Raw genomic sequence first — 18,314 nt, 5'->3', positions numbered from 1 at the left:
TAGACAAATCACCTAAAAGAAACACAAGGCATTAAAATGAGGAAAATTATAACTATCTGGTAGAAGGTATATTCATTAAGTGTCAGCCAAGAAGCTACATGTTTTCTCAAAATACTGAATCTGTAAAAAATACTTCAGTTTCCCAAGTAGAGGGCCAAGGCTCTAGGCTTTGGTGTGGCTTCTCTTCAGACCACTGAAAATTGAGAACAAATCCGATTGGTTGGTTGGCCAGGTATAGTCAGATTCTCAGTAACAGTCTGAATTACATTGATAGCAAATGCAGGAAGGAGAAAGCAGTTTTGTGTTTTCTACCTTTTCTCTTAATTTATTTTAGTGGAATTCCTTGGTGAAATCAGAACCTTACTGAACTGGAAAGAGAAAAAATCTAGAGCTTCCCCTTATTTTCATAAAGATAAGGTACCTAGGAGAGTGCATTTCTATTTTTCAATGGTGCAGCATGCCTGAGTTATACGGTAGTAATTCTGTTAGGTACTACGTGGTTTATACATTGTATACTTGTTCTGATCAGCCACCAAATCAACGACTCTCATTAGAAAGCAGTCTTTCTTTTATTACCATTAACTTTACCTGTTTGGAAGTCCATATTAAGAATTCATCTAGTAAAACTATGACATTTATATGGATTAGATAAACTTGCTGTACTGCCTCAAGAACTGAACATAGATTTTGTTTATTATATAAGATTGATTAAAAGAAAAATGTGATACAGTATGACCTTTATTCTTACATCATGAAACATTGAGTAACAATGCCTATTTACATGCATACTGTGTATAAAAAGAATGTATTTATAATAGCTGTGCACCAAATTGGTTAAATCTAAACAAATAAAACTCAGCATTGAACAATTTAGCAAATGTCTATTACATTATTTGAGATATTGACCTTTGGAGATTGAAGGAAAGCATTTTGAGGAAGAATCAGAGTCACCAAATTTTATTTTCAGAGGAATAAGTACTTCTGGACACCATCTGGTCAAGCCATGGCATTTAAAATGAAGCAGTGTTTGGAATATTGAAATCAGTGATTGAAATGGCATCGGAGAATATGGAATTTTAACTATTATAACTTGCAGATGTATAATTTTGACTACAGTTTATTGCTGTTATAAAAATTCAGGAGTTGTAAGTTTTCTTACAGAGAGTTGGTGTAGAAAACCATCTGCAAACACAGACACACACACACACACACACACACACACACACACACACTTGAATTTATTTATAAAAATAGATTTCCAGTCCCAAATCAGCCCTGCAAAATCAATATAGATAGGCAAGATCCCTCAAACCCGGGATTCAAGGATTTGATGATGCTATTATTAAAAAAACAATTGAGTAAGTCATTTCTTTCACATGAGAATTTTATTAAATTTCAAATGGTGCGTGTGTGTGTGTGTGTGTGTGTGTATTTCTTGGAATATAAAAAGGAATTAAGGCAACATTTTAGTAGTGAAGTGATGTTTTTGAGAAAAGAAAATACTGCAAAAAAATCAAATAAAAAACATTGGGTGTGATAGAGAATTGTTAAAAGAAACAAAAAATCAGTTTGGGCAAGGAAAACTCATTTTTGCTGAAAAGTCTTATACAAAGCATAAGATGGGGTTGTCTTTACAAATGAATTCAAAGCTACACACATTTAAAGACCTGAACTGCAATCCGAATTCTCAGTAACTGTAATGCCTTTGATGTCTATTTTAGTGAACTATGGCTAATAACAGATCAATGTGGAAAAAAATGTTCAATCAAGGTACTAGAAATCATATCTTTTGGCAATTTTGATTTATATATATTTTGCTTACATTCTAAGCGTGTTACGATTTATATTCCCCCCCCCCCCCCCCCACTGATCTGCTCTCTTGGACAGTGAGTGGCATGAGGGGCCACACCTATCGAGAACATTAATAATATAAAAAGTAACAAAGGTCCATTGGTGGCATAGCATGTAAAATTTGACACAGTTTGTCAAGTAAGTGAACAAAGCGCCTATGGAGAGCTTTCGACAGAAAACCAAATGATAGATTCAATATGAAGCTGAGCATTAGTATCACTCGACATTCTAAAGACAATCTGCAATGTGTTATGAGGCCCTGATTTGACTTTTAATGTGGATAAGAGAGAGAAATGAGTTATTATTCATGGAAGCCATTAAAGCAAACTTCACCTGTGCATTTTTCAGCCAGAATTCATTGTAAAATTTTTATTATAGGAGAAAAACCTGACATATAAAAATGATGATTTTTGCCCTAAGTTGGCACATTTCCCAGGGTAGAAAATAGAGAACCTGTCTATGAAAAACTAAGTCCTCCCACCCCCATCAAAGAGTGAACACATCTTAATCCATAATAAACAAGAGTTAGGGTGATTTTTTAATTGAACCACAGCTCTGTTTTGGGAACAGTTTATAAGGCTGAAGCAAGATGTTTTAATTTTCTATGCCTCAGTTTCTCTAATTACAAAGAGAATACAATTCTGTACTGTCCATCATTCTTACATAGAGGCTGTGGGGATTAGCAAAGAAGGGATTGGCATGGCCTTCAAGTAGAGGGCATATGGTAACAATACTCTATAACATGAAATCAGGAGTTTATGATTATTGGGCAGAAGCGTTTCTTTGCCTTTCTGGGACAGGAAGTGTAATTTGAAAGTAGACTCAGAGCGAAAAAATATTGTATTTGAATGGAAGATGTTCAAAATTCAAATGATTCCATATCTCTGCATAAACCTAACTAGAATGTGTATGCATTGAATTGCTTTAAATAAAAATTCTCCTGGGTCAAAAGGGGAATCTTTGTGACTCAGTGTTTGAAAATATCTTCTGACACTGGATGTCACTCCAAAATCCATCTATTTGCCCTTTCTCCTTTTGCTCGTTAAATTATGTATATGTTCTTGGCATTTAAAGACTGTCCACAGTGTTATTACTCAGTTTTATACTTTTGTTTTTTTTTTACCACCGCAATCAAATTTATTATTCCAGTGGCACCAAAATAACTGGAGGTGCTCATGGTGATACTACACAAGATTTCCTGCCTTCTAGCTTCTGTCCAAAGAGAAATGTCTACCTGTTTGTTCTTTTCCCCTTTCTGGAGGAAAATCCACTACGGGCCACTTACCCAAGTAAACCTCTTAATGCGTTTATTTAAAAAAAAAATTGGACATTTGAGTTTCCCTCTGAAATGGGTGGGTGGGGGGAGTATAGAGTGTCTCATCGCGCCTCTCCCACCAGCCAAGTAAGTCCCTGCAGTCAGGGCATTTCTGTCGCCTCTGAAATCTTGAAATAAGTATCGAAAGAAATGGCATCGAGGGTTCATGTTGAGCGATGGCAGTTAGTGGCCCCAAACCTGCCTGGCGAGTGGCATTAGGTCTGCACAGTCTCAGGTATCGTGAGAATGGGAGGATTTGTGGTCAACTTGTGGGCCCGCGTGGGGCTGTGCCCGGGTGACAGGCTGGGAGGCCAGTCTACGCTTAGTCCAGGAACACGTCCAGGGCCGGCGTGCCTTCCTTCAGGCCTTTGCGCTTGTGCATCTCGGCCACTCCCTGCCTGGGGCGTCTGGTGTTGAAGGGTCTCTGAGCAGGAACAGCCAGTGGTCACACATGCACTGCAGGAAGCCCTGGCCATCCGTGTTGGACCTCAGGTCGGTGGTGAAGTTGAAGGACTCATTGACGGGCAGGTAGGCTTTCACAACAAACCTGGGGTGCCGCCATCTGGGATGGATTCCTCAAAGACACGGTTACCTGTACTTTGAGCACAATATGCTTAAGGGCCTACTGTGATTCCTCAGGACATTTCAAAAAGAATTACGAAAGATGGTACAGCTGCCTACTGGATAGTCATGTTTGCTGACAATAAGAATTGGTCCACTTAAATTTTTAAGGAGCTAGAACAATCTCAAACAAAATGTAAAATCAATAGCTCATGTATTTTTTATAGAACGTACTGGCTAAGCCAAGTATTAGAGAGGAAAGTTAGAGATCAAAATAGACACAGAATATGGGTGATTTCTCTTTTGGTGTTAGAAATTCTTTCCTAAGTGAAAGGGATGTGTTCTAGCCAAGTTTTTTGTAAAATGAATTTATGTTAAGTGAATCTTCCTTTCCAGTGGACTTCCAATAGGAAATTAAAAATTTATTCGGCTGGTTATAAAACAAATTCCTATTGACTTCCAGATATATTAAAATCATCCTGCAGAATGCAGGAGATGTTTGAAAGTTGCATTTAGATGCAAAATTATTACTTTTTGATAATGAATCAGTGGCTATCTTGCACATATACATATGGTATCTGAGTTTATGGATAGTAAGGAGAAGTAATTTGAATTTTAATATCTTCCTTTATAATAATATTTACCCTCGAATTGAGTTTACAATTACACATTCTGTGCAAGACAATAATAATGCCCTAAATTCAGAATAAGTCAGGAAAAGAAAAAATACTAAGATTAAAAATAATATAAAATACAGTGAGGTGCCAGTGCTTCTGGTAATGTGAGAATCTCTCTCAATGACTGCTCCATTCCAATAATGGCTTCATAATTGACTTCCGGGGTGTATATTATCAGGCTTTGGCAGTAAATGGGGTCCCAATATTCTGCCCAAGTAACAGTCTCAACACTAACAATTGCATGAAGCTCTTTCTCAGCCTCCAATCGCTTTAACCATATTAATATTACAACACCGATAATTATTTCTGCACTCTTCATATCACTTGGACTTACTGACTTCTTCTAAGGTATCTCCTGAGGTCATCCATGACTTTTTACAGTTGACTTAGAAGGGAGACCATTGAAGTATTAAAGTGAAACACTGAAATACTCCCTCCTTGCTGAGCAAGGGAAGTTACAGAAAATTTGTGCTGGGACTAATAGTTGCCTGGCAACCGACTGCTTCTATTAGCATATTAGTGGATGGTGCCCTTGTTGATGGCTCTTTTCCCAAAGTAAAGACATGTTAATTGACTTTCAGTGGTAACATCATTAGGACATATTAGCGAAATGGTGTTTTTGAGCTTGACAGAAGATTATCATGATGCTGAGGTTAGCAAAACATTAAGTGTTAGCTAGGCTTCAGCAGGTCTGGTATGAAGTCATATACGCATTTATTAGTTAATGCTGCTTTCAGGCAAATTAGTAAAGGCAGATATTAGCCAGTTGTTAATGTATTATCTTACCTAATGTAAATGATTACAGTCTTCAGCTGGGCATAACGTCTTTGAGTAATTTACTAACATTTAGTAGTGGCACTTTTGGAGGTAGAATTTGAGACTATTTCCTGAAGTTTGGAATACAATTTCATGAATCCTCATTGACCAAAGTGCATATGTATAAAATAGGTGTTTGTAATTAGTTTAACATTTATCAGTGCAAATTATGGGCATAATATAAAAAGTACTAACATTCCTCTAATGGAAAGAGAAATCCAGAAACCATCCCCTTCAAAGCAACCACTTTTTCTTCTTTCATTTCTTGATTTTTGTATTTCTTCCATATTTCTGACAAATATTTTTGATTGTTATGTTTGTATTTTCACTTGTATATATTATCTATTAACTTCTTTTTTTCTCCCTGTAGATGAGCATTTAGTTCTCTTACTCTGCTTCATCTTCTAATTTTATTCATATAATTCATAATTTCAGTTTTGGTTAAATTAATATTCAATGGTTACGTTTATTAGGGCTATGTAAATTTTGTCCAGAATTGAGCTACATAAGGTGCTATAATTACATCGGGGTTTTTTGGTACATCTTTTTATGTCTCAGCATTAAATTTCCATGTTTTTATTGGCTTAAATCAATTTAATTTTAATATTATTAAGTATGCCACATCTGGAAAAGGCCTTTCAGTACTATTTTTCCAAATGACAAACCTATGAACTAATTTATCAGTTTTTAATTTTTTTTTTTTCTCACAGTTTCTTTCCACAGTCCCTTGTCGCCCTGATCTAGGCTGGACGTGTCGCTCCCTAACATGGCATCATAGCTTTCGTGATGACTTCCCTTCCTTTCTCTTCTCTCCTGTACTGAGCCCCTGTATTTTTTTTTTTTTTAATTGCCTCCTGTCCTCTTTTCTTAGATTACTCGCTCATTTTGTGGAGCGCATTTGTGGTTGTCAAAATTCTTCAATGCCTCCCCTTGTCCCTGTCATTCACTTCGTTCCAGTTATTAAATCAAATATTAATCTAGGTACTGGTATAAAGCGGTTTTTCAGATGTAATTAGGGGTCCAAATCAGTTGACTTTAAGATAGGGTGCTGGGGTTGGAGCCATCCCCCAACCTGCTGCCCCTGTCCCGAACCACCCTGGAGAGCAGTGCCCTGGGCCTGGAACATTCCCCTACAGGGAAGCCAGGGGCTGAGCTGTCACCTGGCCCCAGATTTTTCTTCCTTATTAGGAGAAACCTTGCCCTGTTCTGGGAACTCCGTGAACTTCCTTGTATTGCTTAAGCACCCGCTTCGTGAGGCCCCTGGCCGGCCCCAGCTGTATACCTGGCCCTCCTGGGAAGACCTCCTGGTCCTGGCCTGCACCAGGAAGGGGGCGCATGTAGCCCGTCGTCCTGTGTCAGCTGTCGGGAGGGACCCTCTGGCCTTAGGGGACCAGCGCACAGTACCGACGCTGACCTTGCGGCAACTCTTCTCTGTTGTGTGTGGAAAGTCTTGTTCCAACCAGTGCCCTGTGTCGGCGACTCTGAACCAAGAAGGGGCAGGGGGCAGAGGTCTGTGGGCTCCTCCTCCCCATGGTGGGCACGGTGCTGTCCTCCCCCGTGGGCATCCTCATTTGGCACTGGTAGCGGGGACCTTCCTGTTGCACATAGCAAGATTATCTGGGTGGGCCAGACCTACTCACAAGGGCCCTTAAAAATCAGAGAATTTTTTTCAGCTGGTTGTAAAGGAGGACGCGAGAGAGATAAGCGGCATAAGAAGGATTCAAGTCACTGTTTCTGGCTTAAAGATGGTTGGGGTCACATCCCAAGGAAATGTGACAGACTCTAAGACCAGCTGCTGGCTAATGATGAGCAAAGAACGGGTCCTATCAGACCTACAACCAAAGAAACTGATTTTTGCCAACAGCGTGAAAGAGTTTGGAAGCTATTTCTCCTCCAGAGCTTACAGATAAGAGCCCCGTCTGGCTGGAACTTGCATTTCAGCCTCATGAGACCCCAATCAAAGGACCCTGCTAACCCCAACCAAGCCCAGCTCAGACTTCTCACTAACAGAAATTTGAGATAATCAACAGAAATTGTTTTAAGTTTCTAAGTCTCTGGTAGCTTAATATCCAACAATATGGAACCAACACAACATCATAAGTTCCTGAGAAATGAATGTCTTCAATGCCTAAAATAAATTTGATACCATGTTTAGTGTTTTAACTTTCATTTGTCAACATAGTTTATATTTTAATATCAGAATACATCTAATATTCACATATTAAAATGGATTTCTTAGGTGTATGTGAGGTGAATACTTTTTTAATCACCTAGAATATTGTGATAGTGTTCACAGTGTTGATCCAACCAAAGATTAAATGCTATCAAATGTACTAAAAATTAAATCTGGAAAAAAATTCTAGCAGCAGCATGTACACACTGTGTTTTTAATTTTCTGTAATGTAAGTTTAATCAGCATTTATAAGTGCCTGTTACATTATAAGGACCGTGATTTGTGCTCTGTGGCTACATGATGAACATGAATGTGGACTCTAGCGACCGAAATCTTTTTTTTTTTTTGGGGGGGGGGCAGGGTGTTTGAACAGTGAAACAATCAACTAGCTTATTGCTTTGTCTCTATGGTGTTAAACAATAAGTTCAATATTTCCCCCCTAGCTGAATGACTTTATTAGTGAAACTTAGTAGTTGTCATGTTGTGGCTTTTTTTTTTTTTTAATGAAATAATTGCATTTTGTTACATTTGCAAGTTTTTATATCTAGTCTTGATACTTTCATGTATATTTTATTTTTCAATTACAGTTGACATACAATATTATATTGGTTTCAGGTGTACAGCAGAGTGATTAGACATTTGTGTAACTTGTGAAGTGGTCCCCCTGATAAGTCTAGTCCCCACCTGGCACTACATACATAGTTATTACCATTTTACTGACTATATTTCCTATGCTCTACTTTACATCCCCATGACTATTTTGTAACTACCAATTTGTACTTCTTAATCCCTTCCCCCTTTTCTACTCTGTCCCCAGCAACCCCCACCCCCAATCTGGCAACCCTCAAAATGTTCTCTGTATCCATATGGCTTCTGTTTTTCTAGAAATTAATGTAAAAACATATTAGTCCCCTTAATAAGTCAGCCTCAGATAACTTTCACAAATCTATTGAAAATTAACATCTTTGTGTAGCTTAAAAGTTGGAGATGGTATTTGATAAACAAATGTGTGAACCTTCTCAGTCTCCTATTCCACTAAATGGAAAAGTTGTAGAAAAACATCTGTGCATTCTGCACAAATGCAGATCTGCTCCATGAATGGTAATGCATGTTTTAAAGTAGGAGCAGGCTTGATTATGTAGCCCCAGATATATAATGGAACAGAAGGCTAATGGTTAGGCTGATTCCGCCCTTAGTAACTTCCATCTGTTTACTACTCAGGCAGCGTGCAATTCAGCTTTGTTTGAGTAGAACAAGATCTATACTTGAGGTTACTTTCTATCTAGTAATAGAAAGGCATGTGTATTTGGCAAAGGTGGGGTTCCCAGCAAACTCCAAGTATATACTGTCTCTCAACTGTGGTCAACCTGGAAATGCCAAACAGTGGGACACTTGCATCACTAGTCTACAGTCTTGTACACAGAGATTGTGGTGGTCCTCACAGAAAAGCAGCTGATGTAAAGGCAATCGAGATTAATAAAAGGAAATTTGTATTAGACGTTTGTTTAAAGGTCCACAGATTATCTTTTTGGACCATTATGAAAGTGTGAAACAAAGCTTTGAAAATGCCACTTTTAGGCAGCCAGATGGCTCAGTTGGTTAGAGCGTGAGCTCTGAACAACAGGGCTGCTGGTTCAATTCCCACATCGGATGTACCCCCTGCAACTAAAGATTGAAAATGGCTACTGGACTTGGAGCTGAGCTGCGCCCTCCACAACTAGATTGAAGGACAACGACTTGGAGCTGATGGGCCCTGGAGAAACACACTGTTCCCCAGTATTCCCCAATAAATTTAAAAAAAAAAAAAAGCCACTTTTGGAAATAATCACCTCACATATACATAATTATTTCTGAAGAGACTGCTATATTTAAGTTATATATATTTTTTGAATTAAATGAATTGGGGTGACAATGGTTAGTAAAGTTACATAGCTTTCAAGAGTACAATTCTATAATGCAGCATCTATATATCACATTGTGTGTTCACCAACCAGAGTCAGTCTTCCATCACCATATATTTGATCCCCTTTACCCTCATCTCCCACTCCCCTCCCCCCTTACCCCTCTGGTAACCACTAAACTATTGTCTATGTCTATGAGTTTTTGTTTCTTTATTTGTTGTCTTGTTCCTTGGTTGCTTTGTTTTATATCCCACATCTGAATGAAATCATAAGTGAAATAAGTCAGACAGAAAAAGTTGAGAACCATATTCATATTATATTTGATATTTTCAAAAGAATATTTTGATTAGCCTTGATCACCACTTCAGGATTTCCCAAACACCCTGCACCAAAAGGCGTATTTCTTCTGCCTGTACATACTTTTATATAGTGTAATAATTTTTGAGACAAAGATCAAGCAATGGCTCATTTGTGAAACTTTCTATAACTTCTGCTCTTTCCTCCGTAATTTGACAGCGTTTTATTTAAGATTCTACTCGAGCAATTATTTTCTTCTACCTTGCTTTGTTTTCAGTGGTGTACATGTCCCTTAACTCTGCAACACTGCAAGCTCCTTGAAAGCAGAGATTATGTATTAGCAACGTCCAGAACCCTCATGTAAGACTCATAAGGTGGGTACTCCATCAGTGTCCTATTGAGTTGAATCTTCAGAAGTAATCCATGTCATCCATAAGCAAGGACTTAATTAGTGCATCTTGATTTGAGGACCTTTTGCTTCCTTGAAATGACTCAGGGTAGAAAAATGGAGGAGTCCAGGAGTGTTCCTTAGAGTATCCTAAATAATACCCATAGCCAAGGGACTCATGGGAATAACAAGAAAAGCTCTTGGACACTTAAGGCCAATAATAATAAACAGACAAACAGAAGATAGGAAGGTTTAAAACACCTAGATTTTATTTCTTTGAATTATTGTCTTAAATTGTTGTCTTACATATTACTTACCAAAATGTTATTCATATTCAAGAGTATCATATGTAAAAATGCTTTGCAAAATCCTAGTGTTCCATACAAATGAAGTCTCATTATTATGTCAACTATCCAAAAACTAACTTTGTTGCTGTCTCTCTCTGACAAGTCAGCTATCAATCCCAAGAGATGTGATTTACTTTGGAGTATTCTGTTCCCTAAAGTCTAAGCTGTTTCATGAACACAGGGTCCTAAAGTGGTAATTAACAGTCTCCTCAGGAGACAGACTCTGTAGAAACACCCCTTTGAAGTGATGCCGAACATAACAACTAGCTTGGTAATTTAGGATTTTGTGTTTATGTATCAAAGTTTTCAGTACAGTGTTTATCAGTATTTCTTAGTACTTAAAAAGAAGTACCACCAGTTTCAAGGAAACGTCATGAAAGTTGTGGGATATAATTGAACTGATGTGTAATTTGCACCTTAACATAAAACAAATCTCTTTTGGCAACAACAACAACAAAAAACCCCACAGTACTTTTTTATATTGCAGTTAAAATAAAATATGAGATGAAAGCCCCTCAAGGACTTACAAGAGGTATATTTACAAACAAAATTCAGACTCTTGCACTATTGCACCTGCATATTTATACAACACAACATATTTAGTCCTCTGAACAGAAATACATTTAAAGTAGCTGATTGTTAGAAATGTCTTTCAGGACACTTCCTTATAACTTAGAAAAATTATCCATTTGCAAACTAAGCTGAAAAAAAATAGATCAGTAATTGTCGGATTTGGAGGGAAGAATAGCCCATGTGGGGAGGGAAGAGACCTGGGAGAATCTGGTCTTTACACCAGTGTGACACTCCATTCCTGCATTTGTGAGCCAAAGCCTGTTAAAACTGCTTTATTTTGAAATGAGGTCATGATTGAATGTCTGCACAAGAGGAGAAAATGGAGCTTCAAGCAACCATTGGCAATACTAAACAGAGTATAGAGGATAAGACAATCATTTTGCCCGTCAGCTATGTTTCCTGTATGCCAAACTTTGTATTAAATTCTAGAGACACCATTAATGCCTTCTTGAATTTAATACAAGGAAATGTATCTACAAAAGACAAACAAACAAACAAACAACCAAAAAACGGTGTGATCAAAAATTATGGTGAATGTTAAAATAAAGTAATTATTACAGTAAAAGACACATTGCCATGAATCCCCCTCAAAATATTCCCTGTCACTTTGAACACAAGTATCCCATCATTCTTGCCACTCTCTGAAGCAGTTCTGGAAGTCCTCTTTTGTGAGTGTCTTTAGTTGCGTTGTCGTGGCTGCCTCCGTGTCCTGAATCACTTCAAAACGTTTACCTTTCGTGGTCGTTTTGACTTTTGGGAACAGCCAGAAGTCGCATGGTGCCAGATCCGGTGAATAAGGTGGATGAGGACACATTGTAATGCGTTTATTTGACAGAAATGGCAGTAGCAGAAGCGATGAGAGACAAGGAGCCTTTCCATTGTGATCACAAAACATGATGAATGCTGCCGCCAGGTGCCATCCAATGGAAAGGCAGGGATCTTCAATATGGGAAGCGGGAAGCGATGTGTCGAACCTTAGTAACAGTGTGTGACAAGTTTCAACTTGTTCATTGCAGTCAGTCGGGTGTGAGCTACAGTTGAAAGAAGGTGTGTTTTAAAGTGTGCTGTAAATCATCCTCCATCATGACAACGCTCCATGTGTCACACGTGGCTTCTGGTATACGGCAATTTCTGTGAAATGAAAACATGACGGTGTGTCCTCATTCACCTTATTCACTGGATCTGATACTCTATAGATTCTGGCTCTTCCCCAAAGTCAAAATGATTCAGGACATCGAGGCAGCCATGACAGTGCAACTAAACACAATTACAAAAGAGGACTTCCAGAACTGCTTCAGAACGTGGCAAGAATGATGGGATAAGTGTGTTCCATGTAAGTGGGAATATTTTGAGGGGGATTAATGGCCATGTGTCTTTAACTGTAATACATGTTTTTATTTAGACATTCACTATATTGTTTGATCACAACTCATATGCATATTGTCTTTAATCAAGCAATGAGAATTATACAACAAAGAGAACCTTATATTTCAGATATTCTAGGAAAGTCTCAACTTTATAATTTATCCCGTTATCACATGATATGTCCCATTTTTTTTAAAAAGAGAACAAATCCACTTTATTTACTTTTCATTAAGTTTAAATCCTTGAGGGGTATAGCAATACACGGAATCTGTATCCTCCGGCCTTAGCAAGAAGGTTGCCCCGGAATTTGGCTCAAACCATGCCATTGTTTCCATGAGCAAGCTACCTTTCCCTAGAGTACTGTGGGTTTGTTCAGTTTGCCACCAAGAGTCGCTGTGTTGTTCTTGGCCTTGTAAAAGTAAGCACATCTCTTGCCTAGACAGAATTCAGTTTCATCTCAAGTATAAGCACCTTCAATTTTAAGAAGAGCTGTGTGCTCGCTGGTTCCAGAGACCTTGGTTATAGCCAGCAAAAATGGCCTTGGACCACAGCCTTCCAGACATATTTGTCGTTTTACTAGTCCTGTTCCCAGGAGGCCACCACAGGCTCCAAGATGGTGGGGAAAAAGCAGTATGTTCCAATTTTTTTCAGCATATATCACTGGTATAACTCAACATTTCTCCTTTTTCACCTTTTAACTGATAAGAAATGCAGAGGGCTCAAATTAGAGCCCAATTATGGTATTTAATCATTTCATATGACTAATAATATCAAGGTCATTGCTTCTATTTAATTGATTTTGTTCTACCTTTATTTTGATCCTTCTGTTTTGCATTATGTGTATCTTTGAAAGCCACAAATCATTTTTTGAGACAATAGGGCATCATCATAAATGAAGGATTTCCAGAATTCTTTGGAAATTTTTCTGAACTCTTTTGTCCTTGTCTTAGCCTACTTAATAGCGACTTAGTACTTTGATGGAATTCATGATTTGTATTTTAATTTTCATCCTCTAATTTGCTTTCTTAGACTTCAATTCATGATTCCTGGGAGAGCTGTAGAAAAGAGTGAACCTTTAAGTTCACAATGTCATTGTTCTTCTATTTGCCGATTTGTTATAATCAAAGGAGTATTTTCAAAAAGTTACTCATGCTATTGAGATGGGGGTAAATTTAGGATTAGATAGGCAGTGGTTGGATTTAAAAGGCACTGGGTAGGAAACTTTTGTACAAATATGTTTCTTTAATTGCTAGGTTAAGTTAACAAATATCGTTTTAAAAAATGTAAATACCCTAGTGTGATGGATCGTATTTCTAGCCCAGATGTTTCCTCTGAATGCTGAGGCCATGTTTATCAGCCTATTCAAAATATCCACGTGGATGTGTCCAGAACTACTCATACTTAACATTCTAGTCCATTCCATCGTCATTTCTCACATGTAGCACTGCAACAGCCTCCTGACTACTCTAAACTCCAATTTCTTTCCATACAGCAGCAGGACTGATCTTTTCAAATTGCAAATCTAATCATGTCCCATCATCATTCCCAACCTTTTACAATTAAATAACCACTGTATGTCACATCATTCTTGGCTAAAGGGAAAAAAAATAAATAAAAACCCCATTATTATGACTTACAAGTACCTAAATCCTGTGGCTTCCACTTTCAGTTACGCTCCTCTATGATTTCTACTCTAGCTATGCTGATCTTCTCTCACCATTGTGTTTTTTTGGAACAGTCTTCCTCTGTGTCTTCATATTCATTCTTTTGATAGCAACTCGATCATCATATTCTCAGAATTTCACTTTTCCTGAGTTCGAAGACTAGGTCAAATCTTCTCAGGACATCAGGTCCTTCTCTTTGTAATTATTTTATTAATATCCACATCTCTCTACTAGATTTGAAGCCATAGTGATGGGAGCCCTGTCTGTTTTTGTTCATTGTTGTATTGCCCTTGCCAATCTCAACAATGGTACGTTGGAGGCACCAAGTATAACATTTGTTGGATGAATGGGTGAGGGCTAATAGAAAGATGTCAGCCATTCATTTTGTAATGAGATTTAATGCGATCTTAGTGCTTTCTTTCCAAAACCTAGCTCCGAACAAATTGGCACTGAGTTGAAGAGGCAGAACATGCTTTAGAATTATGGGCTTAATCAGGAGATTTGGATGAAACATTGTGGCAGGCAGGAAGGAGCTTTAGATAATTCCAAGACAATCTGATACATGCTAGGTAACTTGGAGGTAGCGAAATACAAAAGCAAATTCCACTTTTTTACCACTGTATGGAGTCTGGGCTGCTCTATTGGGGCTGGCAGTGTAACTGTGTCATTTAATAGCCATATGGAATAGTTAAACCATTGAGTAATTTGTAGCAGCTTTCTGTACAAGTTATTGGTCCCAGTCGTCAGTGGGCAGGGAAAAAAACTATTTGCTTCTGTCTTAAAATATAATTTTAGAAATGAGAATTCTAGAAACGGAAAGTGTTTTATGAATGGGGATAGAGCCTGGCTGAAGCGCTAAGACAGTGGAACTCTAATTCTCCTTGGAGAGGAGTTGCCATTTTCTACAGAGAATTTGAATGCGTTGGGATTAAAATCTGCTGTGTCATTCATTGGTGGTTAAAGTAATATTCTCAGGAAGAATCTGAGGGAATTAACAATTAAAGATGAAACTGACTAAAGGCAGACCTCTAACTCACTGGGTACTCTTGAGGAGACCAGGCAAGGTAAGAATTAATTGTGAAGGTCGAAACAAGAGACTACAGTGGCTGTATTAAGAGAATGTGAAAAGAATCCTTTTGAGTACTAGGATCTTTCCCAAATTCATGTTTTTAGTGGTGGTTTTGCATTCTTTTTACAGTATTGTGTTTGAATCTTTATTTCGCAGATGGCCATCATCATCAACTAAGAGAAATGGTACTCTCGTGTCAGTAAGTGGAAATGGTGAAGAATTTGGTGATCTTAGAATTGAATGCAGGAAGAATTTGGTGATCTTAGAATTGAATGCAGGAAGAATTTGGTGATCTTAGAATTGAATGCAGGAAGAATTTGGTGATCTTAGAATTGAATGCAGGTATGCACATTCATTTTACTTTAATTATATTATGATTCTCCTTGAGGTAGTAGCATTTATTTCTAGAGAAAAAAAGGTGCCAAAACATTGAAGGATTCTGGGACTTTTTGAAGATTGTAAGTTGTTCTAAAGGTTGGTTACATTGATAAAAGGAGTTGGTAACATTTCCAATTGACTCTGTAGAAATCTTGCGGCAGAGTAGAAGATTCTAATTAAAATGGGGATATTAAGTTGAGGTATAATTATGAAAATTGCTCTTATTAAAACATTATACTTAATCTGCACCTTTGTAAAATATGGTTTTAAATGTTGAAGTGGAGATAATTGGTTTTTATCATTTGAAATATTTTTATTTTTCATTTATTCCTTTATACTGAAATAAATACAGCAATTAGATGACACTTGAAGCTATAACATGATGAAAGTATTTCCTGTCTTTAATTTGATACTGAAGCTTAGGTGGTTTTCAGTCTTTTAAGTAATGTTTCCTCTTCTAACTCTTATTTGTACAAATGTGTAAGTAAAAAGTAGTAGAGGAGAATGTCTTTGAGAATTTTATCTAGTATGAGTTTTGAGACATGGCTAGTAACACAAATGAGCATTTAATTACAGGACATCTGATGATGGTAAGACCAGGAGAACTTCTTCTCCCTACAAATTAACAAAATTATTTTCAAAATAGAGATCACTAAAGTTTAAAATCTATTAAGGAATAATTCTGTTCAAACTTAAAATGTTATGTTGACTAAGTTTGCATTTATTCTAGCTGGAATGATGTAATTCGGTAGATTCTTTCTGAATACCAAATATGGCAAATTGAGGTACTGACCTGGCATGCTTTGGATAGCCTGAGTAAAACAAAAGACCCTGAACACCTTAGGCCAGGAATACCTTTATCTAAGTGGAGCTGAAAATAGGCATAATCATGACCATTTACTTTTAATAGGACTCTCTATAGGGCCAATGCTTTTTCCCAAGAGTTACTTTGTGACATACGTTATAAAAACATTGCAGGCCCATGGGAAAGATTTGTAGTTAAGTGCCTTCTCACACTAAATTTGATTAACAGTTTCTTACTCCTCTCCACAGCCCCACCTCCTTGTATATACAGCATCTTGTATATATAACATCTCCTTAGCAAAGACAATCGGTTTATTTTGGTACCCTCAGAATCCTAAGATAGGTGCCAAGATGAACAAATACAAAGTTTGCTGGAGGTGCTCACCCTCCAGACAAGTGGGAAATATTGGTAATTAAGCATAGCGCTCCCTCCCGCTGACACAGACCATTGTGCTGGAACCTTTCTTCATACAGTGCTCAGGGCAGCTATTAGCACTGTGTATGACTGACTTCGTGAACTGCTGAGACCTCTTGACTATCGTGGACCTACATTGGTGCTTCCAAACCTCTTTTACTCTATAGCGCGTGAAGCTAATGAAACATGGGTACAGACAACCATTAACAGAAAAGGCTACTCATGACTAGAGATAATGGATGCATGACTTAGAGCCCCCGCCCCGGAAAGCTCATGGGATAAAATAACTCAGCACCTGTTTGAGAAGCTCTGATTAAGGTTTTTGCAGTCTATCAAAAGGTAGGGACAACAATGGCAGGGTCTGGATCTGGCATCCATTAAGGTTTTCTTTATTCTGTACTCACTGTGAGTTTTATTAGCTGTCAAGCTGTTTTGAATAGCTAGAACAAATTTCACAGCATCACCAAAAAACTCCCCCACCCCAAGCCATAGATTAGATAAAAAGAGATTTTTGGAGTCAACTAATCTGATGTAGATATGGTAAAGTACTCTCTTTTCAAGCAGTGGGTTTGTCTTTGAGACACCTGCAGATTTCCGATTAGCATATATTGTTGTCTACTCTAGTGCTAGCGATCCCATTATTTGGATAGACGTGACTGTAAATTGAAATTAGCTAGTTAGATCCATCCTCTTATATCTGGCAATCATATAAATGATATGGGTTTATAGCAATATCTACCTTCACATAGGAAAAGTGTCCCTTTCAGTTGCTGCCTTCAGGTGATATGTATACTATGTGGTTTGTTAACTCTGATGTGTTGACTCGCTACCCTTTTAAACAGTGTTTTGCTTTGAACTCAGTGATTTGAATCTGATTCCCAAATTGGTTCAAACCTCGAAGCCATTTGCATTCCAATTTAATTGAATATTTCCTCTACAGTTTATGTCATTCTTGGTCTAGAAGACAGATATTTAAAAAATAATCTCATATAATGCAGATTAATATTCTCAAAAATATTTTTCAAATCTGTCATGCTTTTCTTTTTTTTTTCATTCTTCCTTGTGTTCAGCCTGAGCCTGCTCTAGAGTCACCCATTGCCTGACTGGAGGTAGAGGAGGAGGTGATGGGTTAAGGTTAAAGCAAAGTGAGTTAGTTTTCAGATCTTGGTTCCCAAACTAGGTCATAGTGGTCATACGTGGGTCTTTTAGTTTCTTTCTCTATATGGACACACTGCAGAGCCAAGAGGGAGAGTTTGGCAGAATTCCTAGTGCAGGGTAGGTCAGAGAATAGCCTGGGGAAATGGAAAGCATCATAAAAATGCCCCTAAATTAGCATCACATTGGAGCAACAAGGTGCCCCAAGGTGTAGGGTTAAAATTGCCCAGGGATGATGTCCTTGATCTGCATTTAAGGCTCTGACTTCAACAGCCCTGTGCCTTCCAGACTGATAGGGAGAAAGTAGCCAAGATTTCTCATGCCCATAATGGTTGAGCTCACTGGTAAGCTAAAACTCCTCTGGGATTGGTGAAACAAAGCCAGAGAATGCCGAGATCTCATGGTAATAGGTCATGGCAGGGACACAGACTTCTGCTGCAAGCAACATTGCAAAGGACAAAATATTGCAGGGAGGTGCAGTCACATTTCAGTATGCACCCTCAAAGGCTAGGGCCAGGGATGCCACACCCTGAACTGGAGAGCAACAAAAGTTCAGAGGACAGCC

General features: G+C 38.0%; 1 pseudogene; it reads right to left on the bottom strand.

The window, feature by feature from the left end:
* Nucleotides 1-12,498: 12,498 nt before the first annotated feature.
* LOC141569735 (large ribosomal subunit protein eL33 pseudogene) lies at nucleotides 12,499-12,827 on the bottom strand (annotated as a pseudogene).
* Between the last annotated feature and the right edge of the window lie 5,487 nt (nucleotides 12,828-18,314).

Source organism: Rhinolophus sinicus, chromosome 18, assembly GCF_057876585.1.
Source record: "Rhinolophus sinicus isolate RSI-liver-muscle chromosome 18, RSI-T2T, whole genome shotgun sequence".
NCBI lineage: Eukaryota > Metazoa > Chordata > Mammalia > Chiroptera > Rhinolophidae > Rhinolophus > Rhinolophus sinicus.
Note: the sequence above shows the minus strand (reverse complement) of the source record. Positions and strands in the feature narration are given on the sequence as shown.